The 15,475-nt window shown below is 42.7% G+C and overlaps 1 protein-coding gene across 1 annotated transcript in view; it reads left to right on the top strand.

The window, feature by feature from the left end:
- LOC130086923 (galactose-specific lectin nattectin-like) overlaps positions 1 to 15,475 on the top strand; it is a 246,226-nt gene that overhangs the window by 38,767 nt on the left and 191,984 nt on the right. The window lies entirely within an intron of this gene.

Below are 15,475 nucleotides of genomic sequence, written 5' to 3' on the forward strand. Positions count from 1 at the left end.
GTGACAACTATGGGGAACGTCTCGGCCCCCCCAAGTAGGGAACGGAGACGTTCCATCTTTTGGCCACTTCCGCTGTACCGCTGGACACGCCTGAGTTCAGTCTCGGCTCCTCAGCAGGAAAACATAACTGCGTGATGCAGCGTACTTCCTTATATTACGCTATGCAAATTCCGCAGACCCATGGCATTTTCTTGCCATTGGCTCGTTTTGTAATACTCGAAGGTGATAGGCTTCTAAGCGAAACCCCAATCGTCGTCATCCGACGGAACGTCTCCGTTCCCTACTCGGGGAACGAGGGTTACATACGTAACCGAGACGTTTCTCTGCTACTATACATCTGTTTAACAAAAACTCTGTTTGCTTACCCAAAAAACAGTTTTTTTAGAGGGCATGGCTGCACTCTTGAAAATGAACTTCCATGTGCTTTTTAGCAAAATGAGAACACTCGGCCCAACCAGAACAAAGCCGATGCCAAGTAGGGCGGCCGGCTTCTTTTCTGAACATATAATCTCAGTGTTATTGTTCCCAAATGTTATCAAAAGCAAAAATGATGTCTGTAAAGAAAAAAATAATAGTTTCAGTCAAACCGAGCCTTTTGTGTAATATTCAATAGACAAGTTAATTGTTATCCTATCATCCAAAAATGATTAGCCAATGATTAATAAAGTAGCTCACTTTACTGAGCAGCGCAAGGGCAAAGACAAGTACGCCAACTATGGCACACGAGAACCATTTCAAACACTGCACTCGTTTCTTTGGTATCTGCTCATCTTGAATAATCGGCACTTCTCTGCACACATCCCAAGATTCTTCCCTGTTTGGGAAGAAAAAAAGGGAATAGCTTAATCGAATATTTTTTTTTAAATTGGTATTTATCATGCTAGAGAGATTGAATGAATATGCCAGGTATAGGTAAATAATTGTTCCTGGTCCTTTTTTAAAGATGTTTTAAAAAGTGGTGGGGAGAATATCGACCCTGGCAAAAGAGTGGTGACGTGCGTTAATGTGAACTGTATTTCAGACGCCCCCTCATCAGCGCTCGGCTGGCGCCGGCTCTGAGTCAAATGAAATACAATAAACGTACAAATAAATATTACAAATTAAAAAACGATTGTAAATGTTGTCCAATTTTCTAATACTATTATTTGATGACAACAATAAATTTGGAAAACAAAATACAGCCATTTCTGCTTTTTTTTTCTTTTAAACAAAAAACCAAGCTGCACCCTTTTTTAAATTTCATCTTTCATTCCGAAATAGAATAATGATTGAACGAAAAAGTACACGGACCCAAAGGCAACTATCCATTGATATTGTAACTAAATGTCTGGTTTAAATTTTTCATTTTTCCATTTGCATTGTATGGTCTGAAAATTTAATTGTGAAGCGTTACACGCGCGACACTGATAAAAATGATTTTGTGGTGAAGTAAATTCTACAGAAAAAAAACAATGTAATTTACATGAAAAAGTTAGTTCAGGCAAAAAAAAAAAAAAAAAAAGTAAATTCTATAGTACACTGAAAACATTTTGGAGTAGGATTTACTTGGAAAAAAGCTAGGCAACTTTTTTCACTCAGAAAATGCTTGTAAATTTACAAAGATTTGCCAAGTAAAAACCTAAATATTTATCAGTAGCTTTAATTTAGAAATCTTTAAGTTCAAATTTACTTGGAATATGGAATTAAGTAAACTTCAAAGAAAATAAGTAATTTTAATTTGGCTAGTAAAAGGTTGATTAATATCAATTTAGCTGTAATTTCCTTTGCATTACATTTCACTCAAACAATTTTATTGAATTATACCAGTCATTTATAGTATGTGTTTTACTTAGAGTATCAAAGTAATTTATATTTCATGTCAGATGTTAAGCATGATGTGAATGCAAAGACCTCAATACTTGGTAGACAATACACAATGACGGTAACATTTGATGGATCGTTTTTGTGTTTGAATGTGTCATTTTGAGCAGAAAATTTACTCGAAATGTCACAAAATGGCAAGTTACTAATCCTGACAACAAAAGCAATGATAAAACAGTGTAAATACAGCTGGAAACCAGTAAAAAAAATTAACCTTATTAATTATTCAAGGTCCAGTGCATGATAAGGAAAACTTCAACCAAATAGATATTACTCAGCTTTTTATTAGTTAAGTAAAACTTACTTAATTTATTTTACTTTCACATAACTTAGTTAAGTATAGTTTACTTAATTCTGTGTGAAATTTACTCAAAAAATATTAGTGCAAAAAAAAAAAATATTTGAAACTAAATTTTACTTATTGTTTTTTTTTTGTGACCGTTCTTTATAAAGAAATCAATTTGGGAGAAAGTGGAATAATAAAACATTTTAATTAGAAAATAAGCATTTAGCTGCATAACTAAATGTTTGTGAAGATCTAAATTTGAATTATTTAATATAAAGTTGATAAATGAAAAACAAATAATGATTACCTGAATTCAAGGCTCTGCTGCTGTTCCATAGTGATGTTTGCAAGGCAGCAAAAACCTTTGATTAACAATATGTACAACAGACCAGAGCCTTATAACCTAAATCCCTTCTAATTAACGGATTATACTAAGACACACAATTACAGGGAATAAATATTGTAATGCCATACTATACAATGACATTCTAGAGAATTCTCTGCTTCCAACTAATGACATTAGTTTAGGGGGTAATGCTCACACACAATATGCACAAGGAAACGGTGTCCTTGCTAATGAAGAACTACATTAGTTGACCTACAGCACACAAAGACGAAATCACTCAGATCTTTTCACTTGCCCATTTTTCCTGCTTCCAACACATGAAATTCAAAAACTGACAGTTCACTTGTTGCCGAATATATCCCACACCTTGACAGATGCCTTTGTAACAGTTTAATCAATGTTATTCACTTTACCTTTCAGTGGTTTTAATGTGGCTGATCAGTGTATGTCTTGCATATCGACAGTATTTGCATATTTCGTCTTTGTGTGCTGTAGGTCAACTGCTGTAGTTCTTCATTAGCAAGGACACCGTTTCCTTGTGCATATTGTGTGTGAGCATTACCCCCTAAACTAATGCCATTATAGTTGGAAGCAGAGAATTCTCTAGAATGTCATTGTATAGTGTGGCATTACAATATTTCTTCCCTGTAATTGTGTGTCTTAGTATAATCCGTTAATTAGAAGGGATTTACCACATTTGTTTAACCATGAACCAGCCTTATCTGCCTTTGTTAACATATTTCTGGCTAACGTTACTTTGGTTAAAGACCATATTGCAGTTGTTTTGAAGTATTTTTGTGTTCTTAAACTATGTGTAAACTTGTAACTTGTAAAGTTGTAAGTGTCCAAGCAACATAATTTTATAAATTCATGACATACATCACTTTAATCTATAAAACCTATTTAGTTTAAAATTCATTTTAGTACATTTAAAATACATATTTTATGTTTTGTTATTTTAAATCCCCAAAAATGTCAGGTTGTGCTGTGCAACTGTCCGCACAAATGAACAGTCTAAAAAACTATTTAAAATGGTGTCTTAAGAATAAAAAATGTAAAAATTTTGAAAAGATAAAGAAAAAAACAAACAGTTTTTGAAGGTTAATTTGTCAATGACATTATATATATATATATATATATATATATATATATTTCAGCACAATGGGATTTATTATGTCTAATAAACATCAAGCATGTTGTCTGTCCTTCTATGTTGTATGTGTACTGTCCGAGGAGAAAATATGCTACATTTTGTGCTAATCATACTTAGGTGTATCGTCTCAGGTTACGACTGTAACCTATGTTCCCTGAGAACAGGGAACGAGACAATACGTCATCGACGTTATGGGGAACGCCTCAGGCGTGACAGGTGTCTGAAATCAAATATCATCTCACAGCAATCATGGTGACCGGCGACAGCCCGTGCATCATCAGCTTGAATGATGAGCGCGCAACCTGGATGTATAAAAAGGGTGCCTTGAAACCGTGACAACATCCTATCGTCTGAAGGGACTGTTGCAGGCAGGCCCCGAGGTATGGCAGGGAGACGTATTGTCTCGTTCCCTGTTCTCAGGGAACATAGGTAACAGTCGTAACCTGAGACGTTCCCTTTCGAAGGGAACTCAACAATACGTCATCGACGTTATGGGGAACGAAATACCCACGCCGCCATACTGAGGGGAGTGCATGCCCAATGGCAGTGACAACTGTCAGAACCAGTAATACAAAGGACACTAAAACCACTCACCCTAGGTCACGTTGTGCCAGGGGTGGACTGGGACAAAAAATCGGCCCGGGCATTTTGGCCCAGACTGGCCCACTACATATGATCATAAACATAACCGAACTTTGCACACCCTTGAATATGTATATCAACTCCTATTAAAACCACTAATGCCATGTAATAAGTGAATAGGAGTGAGTAAGAGTTAACAGATGAAATAACTACTAAGTTGAACTATACTCCACAGTAATCCTAAAAATGTTGTGCTTTTTAATGTTAAATTCATCAATCTGGTGCACTTTGAGAGTTCAAAATTAAGAGCTCCAACCCATTTTCAGTGTGCAAATTGAACAAAGAAAAACCCAAAACTCTTTTAGTTGTGATATAGTGTCTGTCTACATTACACTACTACATAATATACTAGTTATAATATTAATCCCATGGCAGTAATAGCCATATGTTGTAAAACAAATGCATTGAAAAATAAATGCAACTTTCATAATTAGTTTCGTACTAATTTCTATACTTGAAAGAGATAAGCACATGATCTTTTATTTTGACGGAAAACATGGTTTACAAACTCATCTCATTACAGTTCTAATAAAATGCGTAATCGTCAAATATGCAGATGTGGAAATAATGCGTAACTGGGTAGTGGGTTTCTACATAGCCTAAGTGTTGTGACAGTAGCCTAGTTCTGCTTACCACAGTTCTCTACACTCACTCATCTCTCACCTTATCCTCCTCACTATCCTCATCAGACACTTGAAGGGCCTTTGAAGTTGTTGTTTTTTTCACGCTATTTCTCTGCACATTCCTCGCGTTTCTTCTCCATCGCTCTGAGTATTTTGACAGATACACACTGACACTGCTCGCTCACTCAGAGCTCAAAGGGGGAGGAGTTTAAAGATGTGATTGGACCAGCCCAGTGTCAATCAAGAAAATAACCAATGGGCCGCTGATCTACGCGTTTCATGTGCCGGTCTGTAAAAAAAAAAAAAAAAAAAAAAAAAAACTACGCTGTCCAATGCATTACACCGGCACAAAGATCCCAGCGCCGCCAAAGCAAAACTAAACGCAATGGGCTGCCGATGTGCGAGTTTTATAGGCCGTTCAAAAAACAAACAAACAAAAAAAAATAATTAAGTATGAGATCGGCCCACAAAGCACGTCGGCCCATCGGGAAAATGCCCGGTATGCCCGATGGCCAGTCCAGCCCTGCGTTGGGCTGTTAGTGACAGCACTCCCTACCGGTCATAGCCCAAGCTAATGAACCGAGAAACTGCCAGAACATAGTTCATGGGAGGTATATCTGGACCAGCTCAAAGGCTTAGGACCACAACTTCCTAATAGAAGGGGTCCCTTCTAGGGAGTGTGGTGAGGGGACTCAAGGGATTCCCAGCCAGTCACTATTCAGGAGAGCATGCCTCCTGACATGCCACCAGGCTGGCCTGGTGATCTATACTAAGACGCACAGTCTGGCCATTGCCTGTCTGTCCGAGACAGAGCCTCTGGAAACTGCCTTGGAAAAGGCATCCAAAACTTAAGGCCTGCAAAGCTGGCAGAAATCATTCAGTTCCGGATCACAGAGACGGGATTACCCGGAGAGTGTAACTCAACCTCAAGAAAAGACGGAAGTCGTCCACTCAATCCATGGGTCTACCCAATGCTCCTCCTGAACACTGAGGAAGTAAGAGAGGGATCAAAAACCAGGAAGGTCTGCTGAGGCCAAAAGACCTGATTACCCTCTATGTGGGGAGCTCTAGTACCTGAGAGCTCACATCAGGAAAGGCCGGTGAGGCCTGTAACCTGGCGACCACAGTATGTGGGAGCTCATAACCAGGAAGGCCGGGTGAGGCCTGTAACCTGGCGACCACAGTGTGTGGGAGCTCATATCAGGAAGGCTGGTAAGGCCTGTAACCTGATACCCAGTATTTGGGAGCTCATAACCAGGAATGCCGGTGAGGCCTGTAACCTGGCTGCCACAGTATGTGGGAGCTCTTATCAGTGTAGAGACTTTAAGGATGAACCAAACACGAATTAATCTTTCTAATCTCTCATGGGATTCATTCAAATGTGATTCAGCATTTCGGATCTGAATACCACATTCCAAAGTCACAAGACTGGCTCCAAATTGTCTAGAAAACCCCCCAGAGAAGTCTTTTATGGCCCCGCGGGCATCAGAGATAAGCCTAAACAGGAAGAACGTTGTCACTGTTTCATCCTTAAGCAAGACAAAGCTGCTCAGAAATGGTGAGACGAGGCCTGACCATTAAGGGGCCTGACCACCTTTGACCTCCCTCAGCATCACCACTGCTGAGCAGGACAGCGATGTAAGACAGACCCCGCTTCCATGGAACGTGAGAGACTTACACAGACTTTACATATCAAACCCATTAAAACTCACGCAGAACAATGCTCCGTGGACTTAATCAAACATCATAATTCTTGTTCTTCCTACAATTCATGTTTGTATTATGCGTAGATCACATATAAATCATGTAATTGTGATATAACTGTGTGTATGGATGAAAGGGTATCGTGCTTCCAATCAAAAGAATCGTATGCCCTTAATTCAAAAGGTGGCTTGTTTGAAATCTGTGTAAAATGTTTTGTATGATTATAATAATCTATAATGTTTAAACTGGGGTCTCTTGTTTCTCTGCTAAGTGCTGGAACCCAAGCAGATCCCAGATAACGATAAGTAGGAACGATCCACCTCCTAAAATGATGCCATTGTCTCATTGGTCAGAATTCTCTAAAAGAGGTTGGACTAACGTTAAAAGTTAAAGACCCGAACAAAGGAGTTAGGGTAAGTTGAAAAAGAAATTCGGTTCAGAGAGCAGTTCGGGGTTGCCGTTCGGTTTTTGAGTTCGGTTCGGTGTTGAATTAAGTTTGCGCCTCTCTCTAGCAACAGCAAGAGAGTGTTCCTGTTCGTGCTTCTCTCTAAAAACACCAAAGAGCGTGTTCGCACGCTCCTACATCGACCAGACCAAATTAGACCAGCAGACAAATAACCCATCGAGATCGGGGTTAAAACAGCTCATTCAAGCCATCTAACTCGTCTTACTTTCATTTCTTCCTTTATTTTATTTTTTCATAAAAGTCTCGGTTCAACGTTAAGTTGCTGCGAAGTTCGTTTAAACGTCTCTCCTGCAACGCGCTTCGAACTGTAAAGACTCTTATTCGCCTGCCAATCACACGTGACCGGCTGTTCAGAAACTTCCATCCAGGCACTTCAAAGACAACCAGGCACACGGACCCGGTCGGGAAACCCCTTTGACGAAGCACCGCAAAAAGGGAACTCCCTAAGCAACGCAAAGACAAGCAAGTAGCAGCTACTCCAGACTCTTAACTGAACTGGTGCAAATGTAAATTGAATAACCTGTCTAAGAAACGAAGGTTTAAATTAATGCTTGGTGGTTCGTTCAGGTCATGTCTTACAAAGTGCATCTCTGAAAACTCTCTCTCACTCTCTCTCTCTTCCTCTGCGCCTTGTATGAATGCGTGTGTGTGATTGTGTTTAGACCTTAGTTTTATTATGTGTTTAGAATAGTTAATAAAGTCGTCAATATATTTGAAAAGATATTTGCCTTGTGTTGTGCTTGCACATTTAATGTCTTGTACTGTCGATCTAAAGTTACCTTGCTAATACATAGTGTTTCACTATAGATTGGATATTCATATCTGTTGCCAAGGTTATAATTACGGCCCGTTCAAATGAACTCTAAACGAGTCATTTGCTCGGTTCCATAGTGATTCGGTCAAGATTCATTGCAAATCGATGAATCATTCCTTTTGAGCTAAATTGGCCTTCCGGCCCCCCTTAAATACATTTTATGTATATTATTATTGTGTGATTCGTTACATCAGGAAGGCCGGTGAGGCCTGTAACCTGGCGAGCACAGTAAGTGGGAGCTCATATCAGGAAGGCCGGTGAGGCCTGAAACCTGACAACCACAGCATGTGGAAGCTCATACTCAGGCAGGCCGGGTGAGGCCTGTAACCTGGCGACCACAGTATGTGGGAGCTCATATCAGGAAGGCCGATGAGGCCTGTAACCTGGCGACCACAGCATGTGGGAGCTCATAACCAGGAAGGCCGGGTGAGGCCTGTAACCTGGCGAGCACAGAAGGTGAGAGCTCATATCAGGAAGGCCGGGTGAGGCCTGTAACCTGGCGACCACAGTATGTGGGAGCTCATATCAGGAAGGCCGGGTAACCACAGTATGTGGGAGCTCATATTCAGGAAGGCTGGATAAGGCCTGTGACCTGACATATGGAAGCTCATAGCCTGGAAGGCCTGATGAGGCCTGTAACCTGGCGACCACAACATGTGGGAGCTCAGCTCACCTTACAATACATTACCTTTGCTTACCACATGTCCCCGGCTCTGTAAAGGAGACAAGTTCTGAAAAAGAAGAGAAAAATATTATTTGCGCAGAAAAAACATTTTCACTCAACATAAAACCTGCAACGTGCAAAATGAAGCACACCAGGACACAGGAACTCAGAAACCTGAATTCTACTGTTTCACAAGCCAAGGGAAGGCGCTCCTAACAACCAAGCTGAAGCGGGCCATCAGATAATTCTTGAACTTATCATGGGCCCCGCCCCAGGCCTGATGTAGGAGGAGCCTGGGAGCGATGGTGGTTAGGAGACAAGATCCAGGAAGGTGATGTCTAACGTTCAGTCTGAGAACGCTTACTCTGGATCACCTCCCTGAGATCCTGCATCCCGCGGGAGTTATGCCTCCTGCGCGCCCTGCTCCCCCTGCTAGGAGGAGGGGGTGCACGGGAAGCGACACTGGCCTTCTGGGTCCATCTGTGATCCTCAGACCACGACGGACCAGGCCCTCCCGCCTGCCTGGGCTGGGCCGAGGACCTCCGCGGTATGCAGCTCTTAAACGCCGCAGAGCGCGCCCTCGCCTCCCTGAACTTATCGACCACTGTCTCGACAGAAGGTCTGAAAAGCTCGGAAGGCGAAACCGGCGAATCGAGGAGAAAAGTTTTTTCTTTCTCCCCGATGTCAGCCTGGTTGAGCCACAGATGCCTCTCCGTGGCCACCATAGCAGCCATCGCACGACCGATGTAAACCGCAGACTGCTTGGTGGCCCGGAGAGTCAAATCCGTGGTGCGGCGCAGCTCCGCGACCGCGTCAGGGGACAGGCCGGCCCCCTGATCGAGGTCCCGCAGCAGGTCGGCTTGGTAGGCCTGAAGGACCGCGAGGGTGTGCAGAACCGCACCCGCCTGACCTGCTGCCGTGTACGCTCTGCCATTCAAGCGCGAAGTTGTCCTGAGCGGCTTGGATGGCAGCGTCGGAGCTTCTAGTGAAGACGACCGACCAGAGGCGAGATAGTTAGCCAACGTCTCGTCCACTGGCGGCATCGACACATACCCGTGCTCCGCGGCTCCCTCCACAGCAGCGAAATTAGCTCGCTGATGTAGATTGAGACGCGCGGAGAACGGGTTCTTCCATGCCTTCTCGATCTCAGAGTGGAGATCGGGAAGGAATGGAAGGCTCGTCCGAGCCGGTGGCTTACGGGTGGGGAGGAACCGATCGTCCAAAATACCACGAACAGGTTCCTCCCGGACGCGCCTCCACTGCAGCTGCAATCTGTCGGTGGCGCGCCCCATAACATCCACCAGCTCAGCGTACACTGGGCAGGAGGGCTGAGATGGTTCGGTCTCAACCAAACTAACATCATCAACACCCACCTCCTGCCCGGCCCGAAGAGAACCAGTTACAGACCCATCAGAAAGAGGAAAAACCTCTTCTACATCGACCTGTAACTCATCCTCGTCAGCTGGCAGATCATCCGCGAGGTTAACGCCCCTCTCCAGCTGATCTGCCAGCTCCATCTGAGAGCCCCACGAGCTCAAGCGCCGCCGAGCCTCAGCCCGAGCGGGACCAAAACCGCGGGGTTCAGATGCCGCGCCCACTTCCCTCGAGAAGTGGGACAGACGAGAACGGAGCGTTTTCAGAGAAAACCGCTCACAGTTTGCGCAGGAAGCTCCCTCGAGAACTCCCCACACGTGCTCTTCTCCCAGGCAGAAAACGCACAGATCGTGTCAATCCTCCGGTGTCAAATATCTAGGACACGGGTCGGCACACTTGCGGAAAGTATTTTTCCCCTTCTCTGCACGCTTCATTTTCTTTTGTTGACTACTCAAAAAAACAGACAAACAGTCCCTGAAGACGAAAAGATGTTGTCACGGTTTCAAGGCACCCTTTTTATACATCCAGGTTGCGCGCTCATCATTCAAGCTGATGATGCACGGGCTGTCGCCGGTCAACATGATTGCTGTGAGTTGATATTTGATTTCAGACACCTGTCACGCCTGAGGCGTTCCCCATAACGTCGATGACGTATTGTTGATTTCCCTTCGAAAGGGAACTGCACTTTTTCACATAGACCAACACTGGGAAGTTTAATGTTTTTTCAAAATAAGGAGCAAGGAAAGTCTTGCAAAATCCAAGGAGCTGAGACTGAAGGTGAGGATGTTAACGAGCACGCTTTTTGATGCACCTAAAATATTTACTGCATTGTCAAATTGCTTCTTGTCAAAAAACACTTTTGTCAGTCTATACACTGTTCATAAGTTTAAAGGCCACACTAACTTCAGAATAGATTTAATGTACTTTACTGAAATATTAATAATAATTCTTCTCATCATGATTTCTTGACTCTCTGTCAATGCCGGTATTGGCCAGTCACAAAAGTCGATATTGCACAGCCAATATCACTGAATATCCCACTATGTTTTATTATTATAATTACGCTACATTTATATGGCTATTATATTGTAGACTAGATCATTGTTAAGACGTGACAGGTCAAAATTGTGACATAGAAAGTGTTACGTCCTTATGGATGTTTAGAGTGTTTTTGGGTGTGATTCGTGTGTTTTTCTCTTTTCGGTTCCTTGTGTCTCTCTCTATAATTTCATTTTAACAGGCAATGTGCTGATTGGCTGTTGTGCCTATCAATCATCCGTGATGAGTGGATTGGCTGTGCCCTGTGAGGGCGTGAGCATCCCGATGCTCATGGGAACGCTACTTAAAGGAACACTCCACCTTTTTTTGGAAATAGCCTCAAGTTCCAACTCCCCTATTAAACAGTTGAGTTTTACCATTTTTTAATCCATATAGTCGATCTCCGGGTCTGGCGGTAGCACTTTTAGCCTAGCTTAGCATAGATCATTGAATCTGATTAGACCGTTTTCGACCCCCCGCCAAATTATTACCCCCCTAGCATTGGTAGGTTTAGGATGAGTTGTGGGGGAGGGGTTAGGATTAGGCAATCAGGTACTGACTTCAACGAGGGGGGTAATAAGTTGACAGGGGTTCGAAATTCGGCACAACACCTGTCACGTTGGAAGTTTAATAGCTGGGGACTATTTTCAGGCGCTGCGTAATATCATTGCGCCTGCTGCACCCATGGTATGGTAGCAAAGTTCCTTGATTATTACGCAGGAATGAGAGTATAGTTCCTAGCCATATCGGTATTTGATTTGTGATGTGTTTTGTTTTTCTTGGTTTGATTTAGTTTTGTTAAGTGCTTTGACCGTCATGTTAATCTTGCCTATTTTTACTGCCCTAAAAACTTCTAATTTGTCAATTCTGAAAGTCTTAAACAGCTATAAAAAAAAAAAAGCTGGGTCAAGCTGACTTTTTTTTAATAAAAGGATTTCTATATTTTTTCTTATGTGGTGGAAATGGGCTTCTGTCACCGATGTTAAGGCCAAGGGTTATTTACCACACTCCGGAGGAGCAGACACCAGAGGCAGACAACCAAGGTAAGTTAAAAAGGTAAGTATTTATTAAATTTATAAAAAAATAAAAGCAGGAACAGGCATGGGCTTTTCTCGTCGTCAGACTCGTTGAATCGGCTCGTGGGACAGACAGTGGCTTTTCTCGTCGTCAGACTCGTTGAATCAGCTCGTGGGACAGACAGTGGCTTTTCTCGTCGTCAGACTCGTTGAATCAGCTCGTGGGACAGACAGTGGCTTTTCTCGTCGTCAGACTCGTTGAATCGGCTCGTGGGACAGACAGTGGCTTTTCTCGTCGTCAGACTCGTTGAATCAGCTCGTGGGACAGACAGTGGCTTTTCTCGTCGTCAGACTCGTTGAATCAGCTCGTGGGACAGACAGTGGCTTTTCTCGTCGTCAGACTCGTTGAATCAGCTCGTGGGACAGAAAGTGGCTTTAAAGGTGTGTTGAGCTTTTCTCCCCTGCACCCTGCACACGATCTCAGGGACCTGGACACAGCTGAGGGGACAGATCAATTCGAAAGAATCTTCAAAGTTATGGGTCAATTTCATCCGTCAGAAACTCAGAGAAGACAGTTGTTTGATCTCACCACACTAGTGCATAAATCACTCTTGTAAATCTCCACACGTGTTTAATTCACTCTTTTAGACACTGCAAACTCACTCTATCTTCACAGCCATTAATCAACTCGTTTCTCTTTCCTTCATAGGATGTATGAACCACAGAATATTGGAATAACACACTCTGCCCACAAACACAGGTTAGTCGTACACTGGTGATGGCAATCTTCACATGTGTCTTTCTCCAAAAGGTGAATCATAAAGGGGTGCACTTAACTTTTCCTCGGTGGATCACGTGAATCCTGCAGCGGGTTTCCACTCTCTTTTCTGCCAGTCACTCTCCTTCTTCCTCTGTATGACTTTCTCACTTACTTCGTTGCGTTGCTGTTCGTGGTTTCTAAAAGGACTCACTTAATGAGCATGCCTCGGGGGACCCAACATGGAACACCGATCAGGCATTAAACCTCAGCTTTCCGCACTTGCCGCCGCTCACGGTCACTGCCGCCATCCCCTCGAGCACTCCTGTGGAGCTTTCCAATTGCCAGAGCATTTTCCCCCTTCCTGTGCGTCGAGCCCCTCTCTTTATACTCCTTCCTTCCCGGCACATGCTTCAATGAAGCGCTACTCACAGGCTTCAGCTGGCGCTTGTTATGATCGGCGGCCATGACAGGTAAAAACAGAGCCGGCCCGGTGTTACACCGGCATTTCGTCCCCCTGGAAACGAGTCAACCATTTTTTTGGTTCCCGGTTTGTTCAACCGGTGACACTTCCATATTATAATGTAGTGTTGTCAAAAATATCGATATTTCGATAAATATCGATACTGAAATATCTGAACGGTACCAATACTAATTTCCCGAAGTATCGATACTAGCCCTTTCACTTCTCTCAAAAGGCGCGTTGACAAACACCACACGTGACGCACTTGTCTCATTCGCTCTGGTTAAATAGCAAATGTGAAGTGAATGGAAAGATGGCGAGGGCGGCGCCCCCGCGACCGGCTTTGGTTGATTGATAAAGAACACCGCGAGCGGGCATGTCGGAGAATAGCGCGGACACGCGTAAAAAACACACCGCGAGCGGGCATGTCGGAGTCGGAGAATAGCGTGGACACGCGCTACACACCGCGAGCGGGCATGTCGGAGAATAGCGCGGACACAAGCTACACACCGCGAGCGGGCATGTCGGAGAATCATAGACAGTATAAGCGGAGAATAGAGCGGACACGAGCTACACACCGCGAGCGGGCATGTCGGAATAGCGCGGACACGAGCTACACACCGCGAGCGGGCACCCAACAGATTGTTTGACTATCAATAATCCCTCACATCACTCATTTTTTAAAATTATTATATAGGTGAAAACAGACTTAAGGAACAGGCTCCAGGGGTAGGCTACTATTTAGCAGCATATGCTCAGCATCAGGGGTGTTTGTTGTTTGGACAGACCTGCCCCCACTGCTAAAAAAAATCCTCAAGGAAACACTAACTCTTCTCATTTGAACTTTTCTGAAACATTAACCAAGATGGCCTAGTATTGTTGTTGATAGGAGTCTGTGTTGTCTCGTTTTAATTCTTAAAGTTAACATAATCTGACTGAGGAATCTTAGACAAGTAAATATTGTAACTGTGGTCAAATGTAAATTAACTGGTGCCTATTTAACTTTATTCAAAAATTATTATTTAATTCTGCAATTTTCCTTCATTAGCGATTATCATCAATTTGATTACACAGATATTAATTAAACTAAACAGCTAGACATTAATTAAACTAAACAGCTAGACAATGGCATCTCTAAATTCAATAATGACATGCCTTTAACTGAAAATTGAATGTTTAATCTTATTATACATTACTGACTCTCTATCCTCCAATTTGATACTGTTAAGTGCTTTTTTGTTACAGTATATTTTAATCTTTGATAACAGTAGGTAATAAAAATACATCATGTTAGCTCTGGTCCAATTAAAAAATATAAACAAATAGAACTCAGGACATTTTTGTTCATGTAAAATATACCTCATTGTCAAGACTTGTTATATTTAGCTTTAAATTAAAAAAATACCCCCTTAATATTGTGGCAGTTTTTTCTCCGTGGTATCGAAAATGGTATCGAATATCGATATTTTTCAAGGTATCGTATCGAAGTTAGAAATTCTAGTATCGTGACAACACTACTATAATGATCTATCTTTCATATAAATCACGAAACACAACAGCACCATTAGATGTTTAAAAGTCTTGTTACTTCGATTAAACTATATATCACATTATTTATTATTATTATTTCATGTTCCACAGAAAGTTGAAGAGGACGTCTGTGTAGATTATGCACCAATCGCAATGAGAAGATGATCAAACTACAAGACCCAGATTGTGATAATTTCACCTCCAACCACCTCAGACTCTGAGTCAATGGTTGAGTTTTGGGATTATGAGAATCACCACGTTTTATCAGGAAATCACAGCAGTGTAACGACTGAGACAAATCAGACAATTATTTGTATAGTAACATAATTGCATTTAACAAATAATCTTTAAAACTCACTCTGGTGTCTATGGACCCATCCCCAAAGGACCAGCTGGGGCAAGAAGGGCCTCAGTTACCATGGTAACATGGTATACATCTGATAAGACGGTTTATAGGCCTATGTCACGAAAAAAATTGAAGACCGGAACTACGTCTTTTAGTAGGGATACGGCTCTTCCGGTTAGCTTTTTACATTGGCGGAGTCCGATAGATACCGCTGGACCAAATTTCTCCGTAACCTGCCTGAAGTAACATGACGATGTGGTTCGGATGGTAAATGAAAACTCTCAAGTGGAAACGTCAAAACTGAGGAAAGTGTACACTACAACAACAGCTGCGGGTGTAGCCTGCCATTGTTGTTATAGCTCTAGCCGTTCGCCAGTAAGGTAAACATTTCTA

This window comes from Rhinichthys klamathensis, unplaced genomic scaffold (genome assembly GCF_029890125.1).
Source record: "Rhinichthys klamathensis goyatoka isolate OS25496 unplaced genomic scaffold, OSU_Roscu_1.1 h1tg000103l_1, whole genome shotgun sequence".
Classification (NCBI taxonomy): Eukaryota; Metazoa; Chordata; class Actinopteri; order Cypriniformes; family Leuciscidae; genus Rhinichthys; species Rhinichthys klamathensis.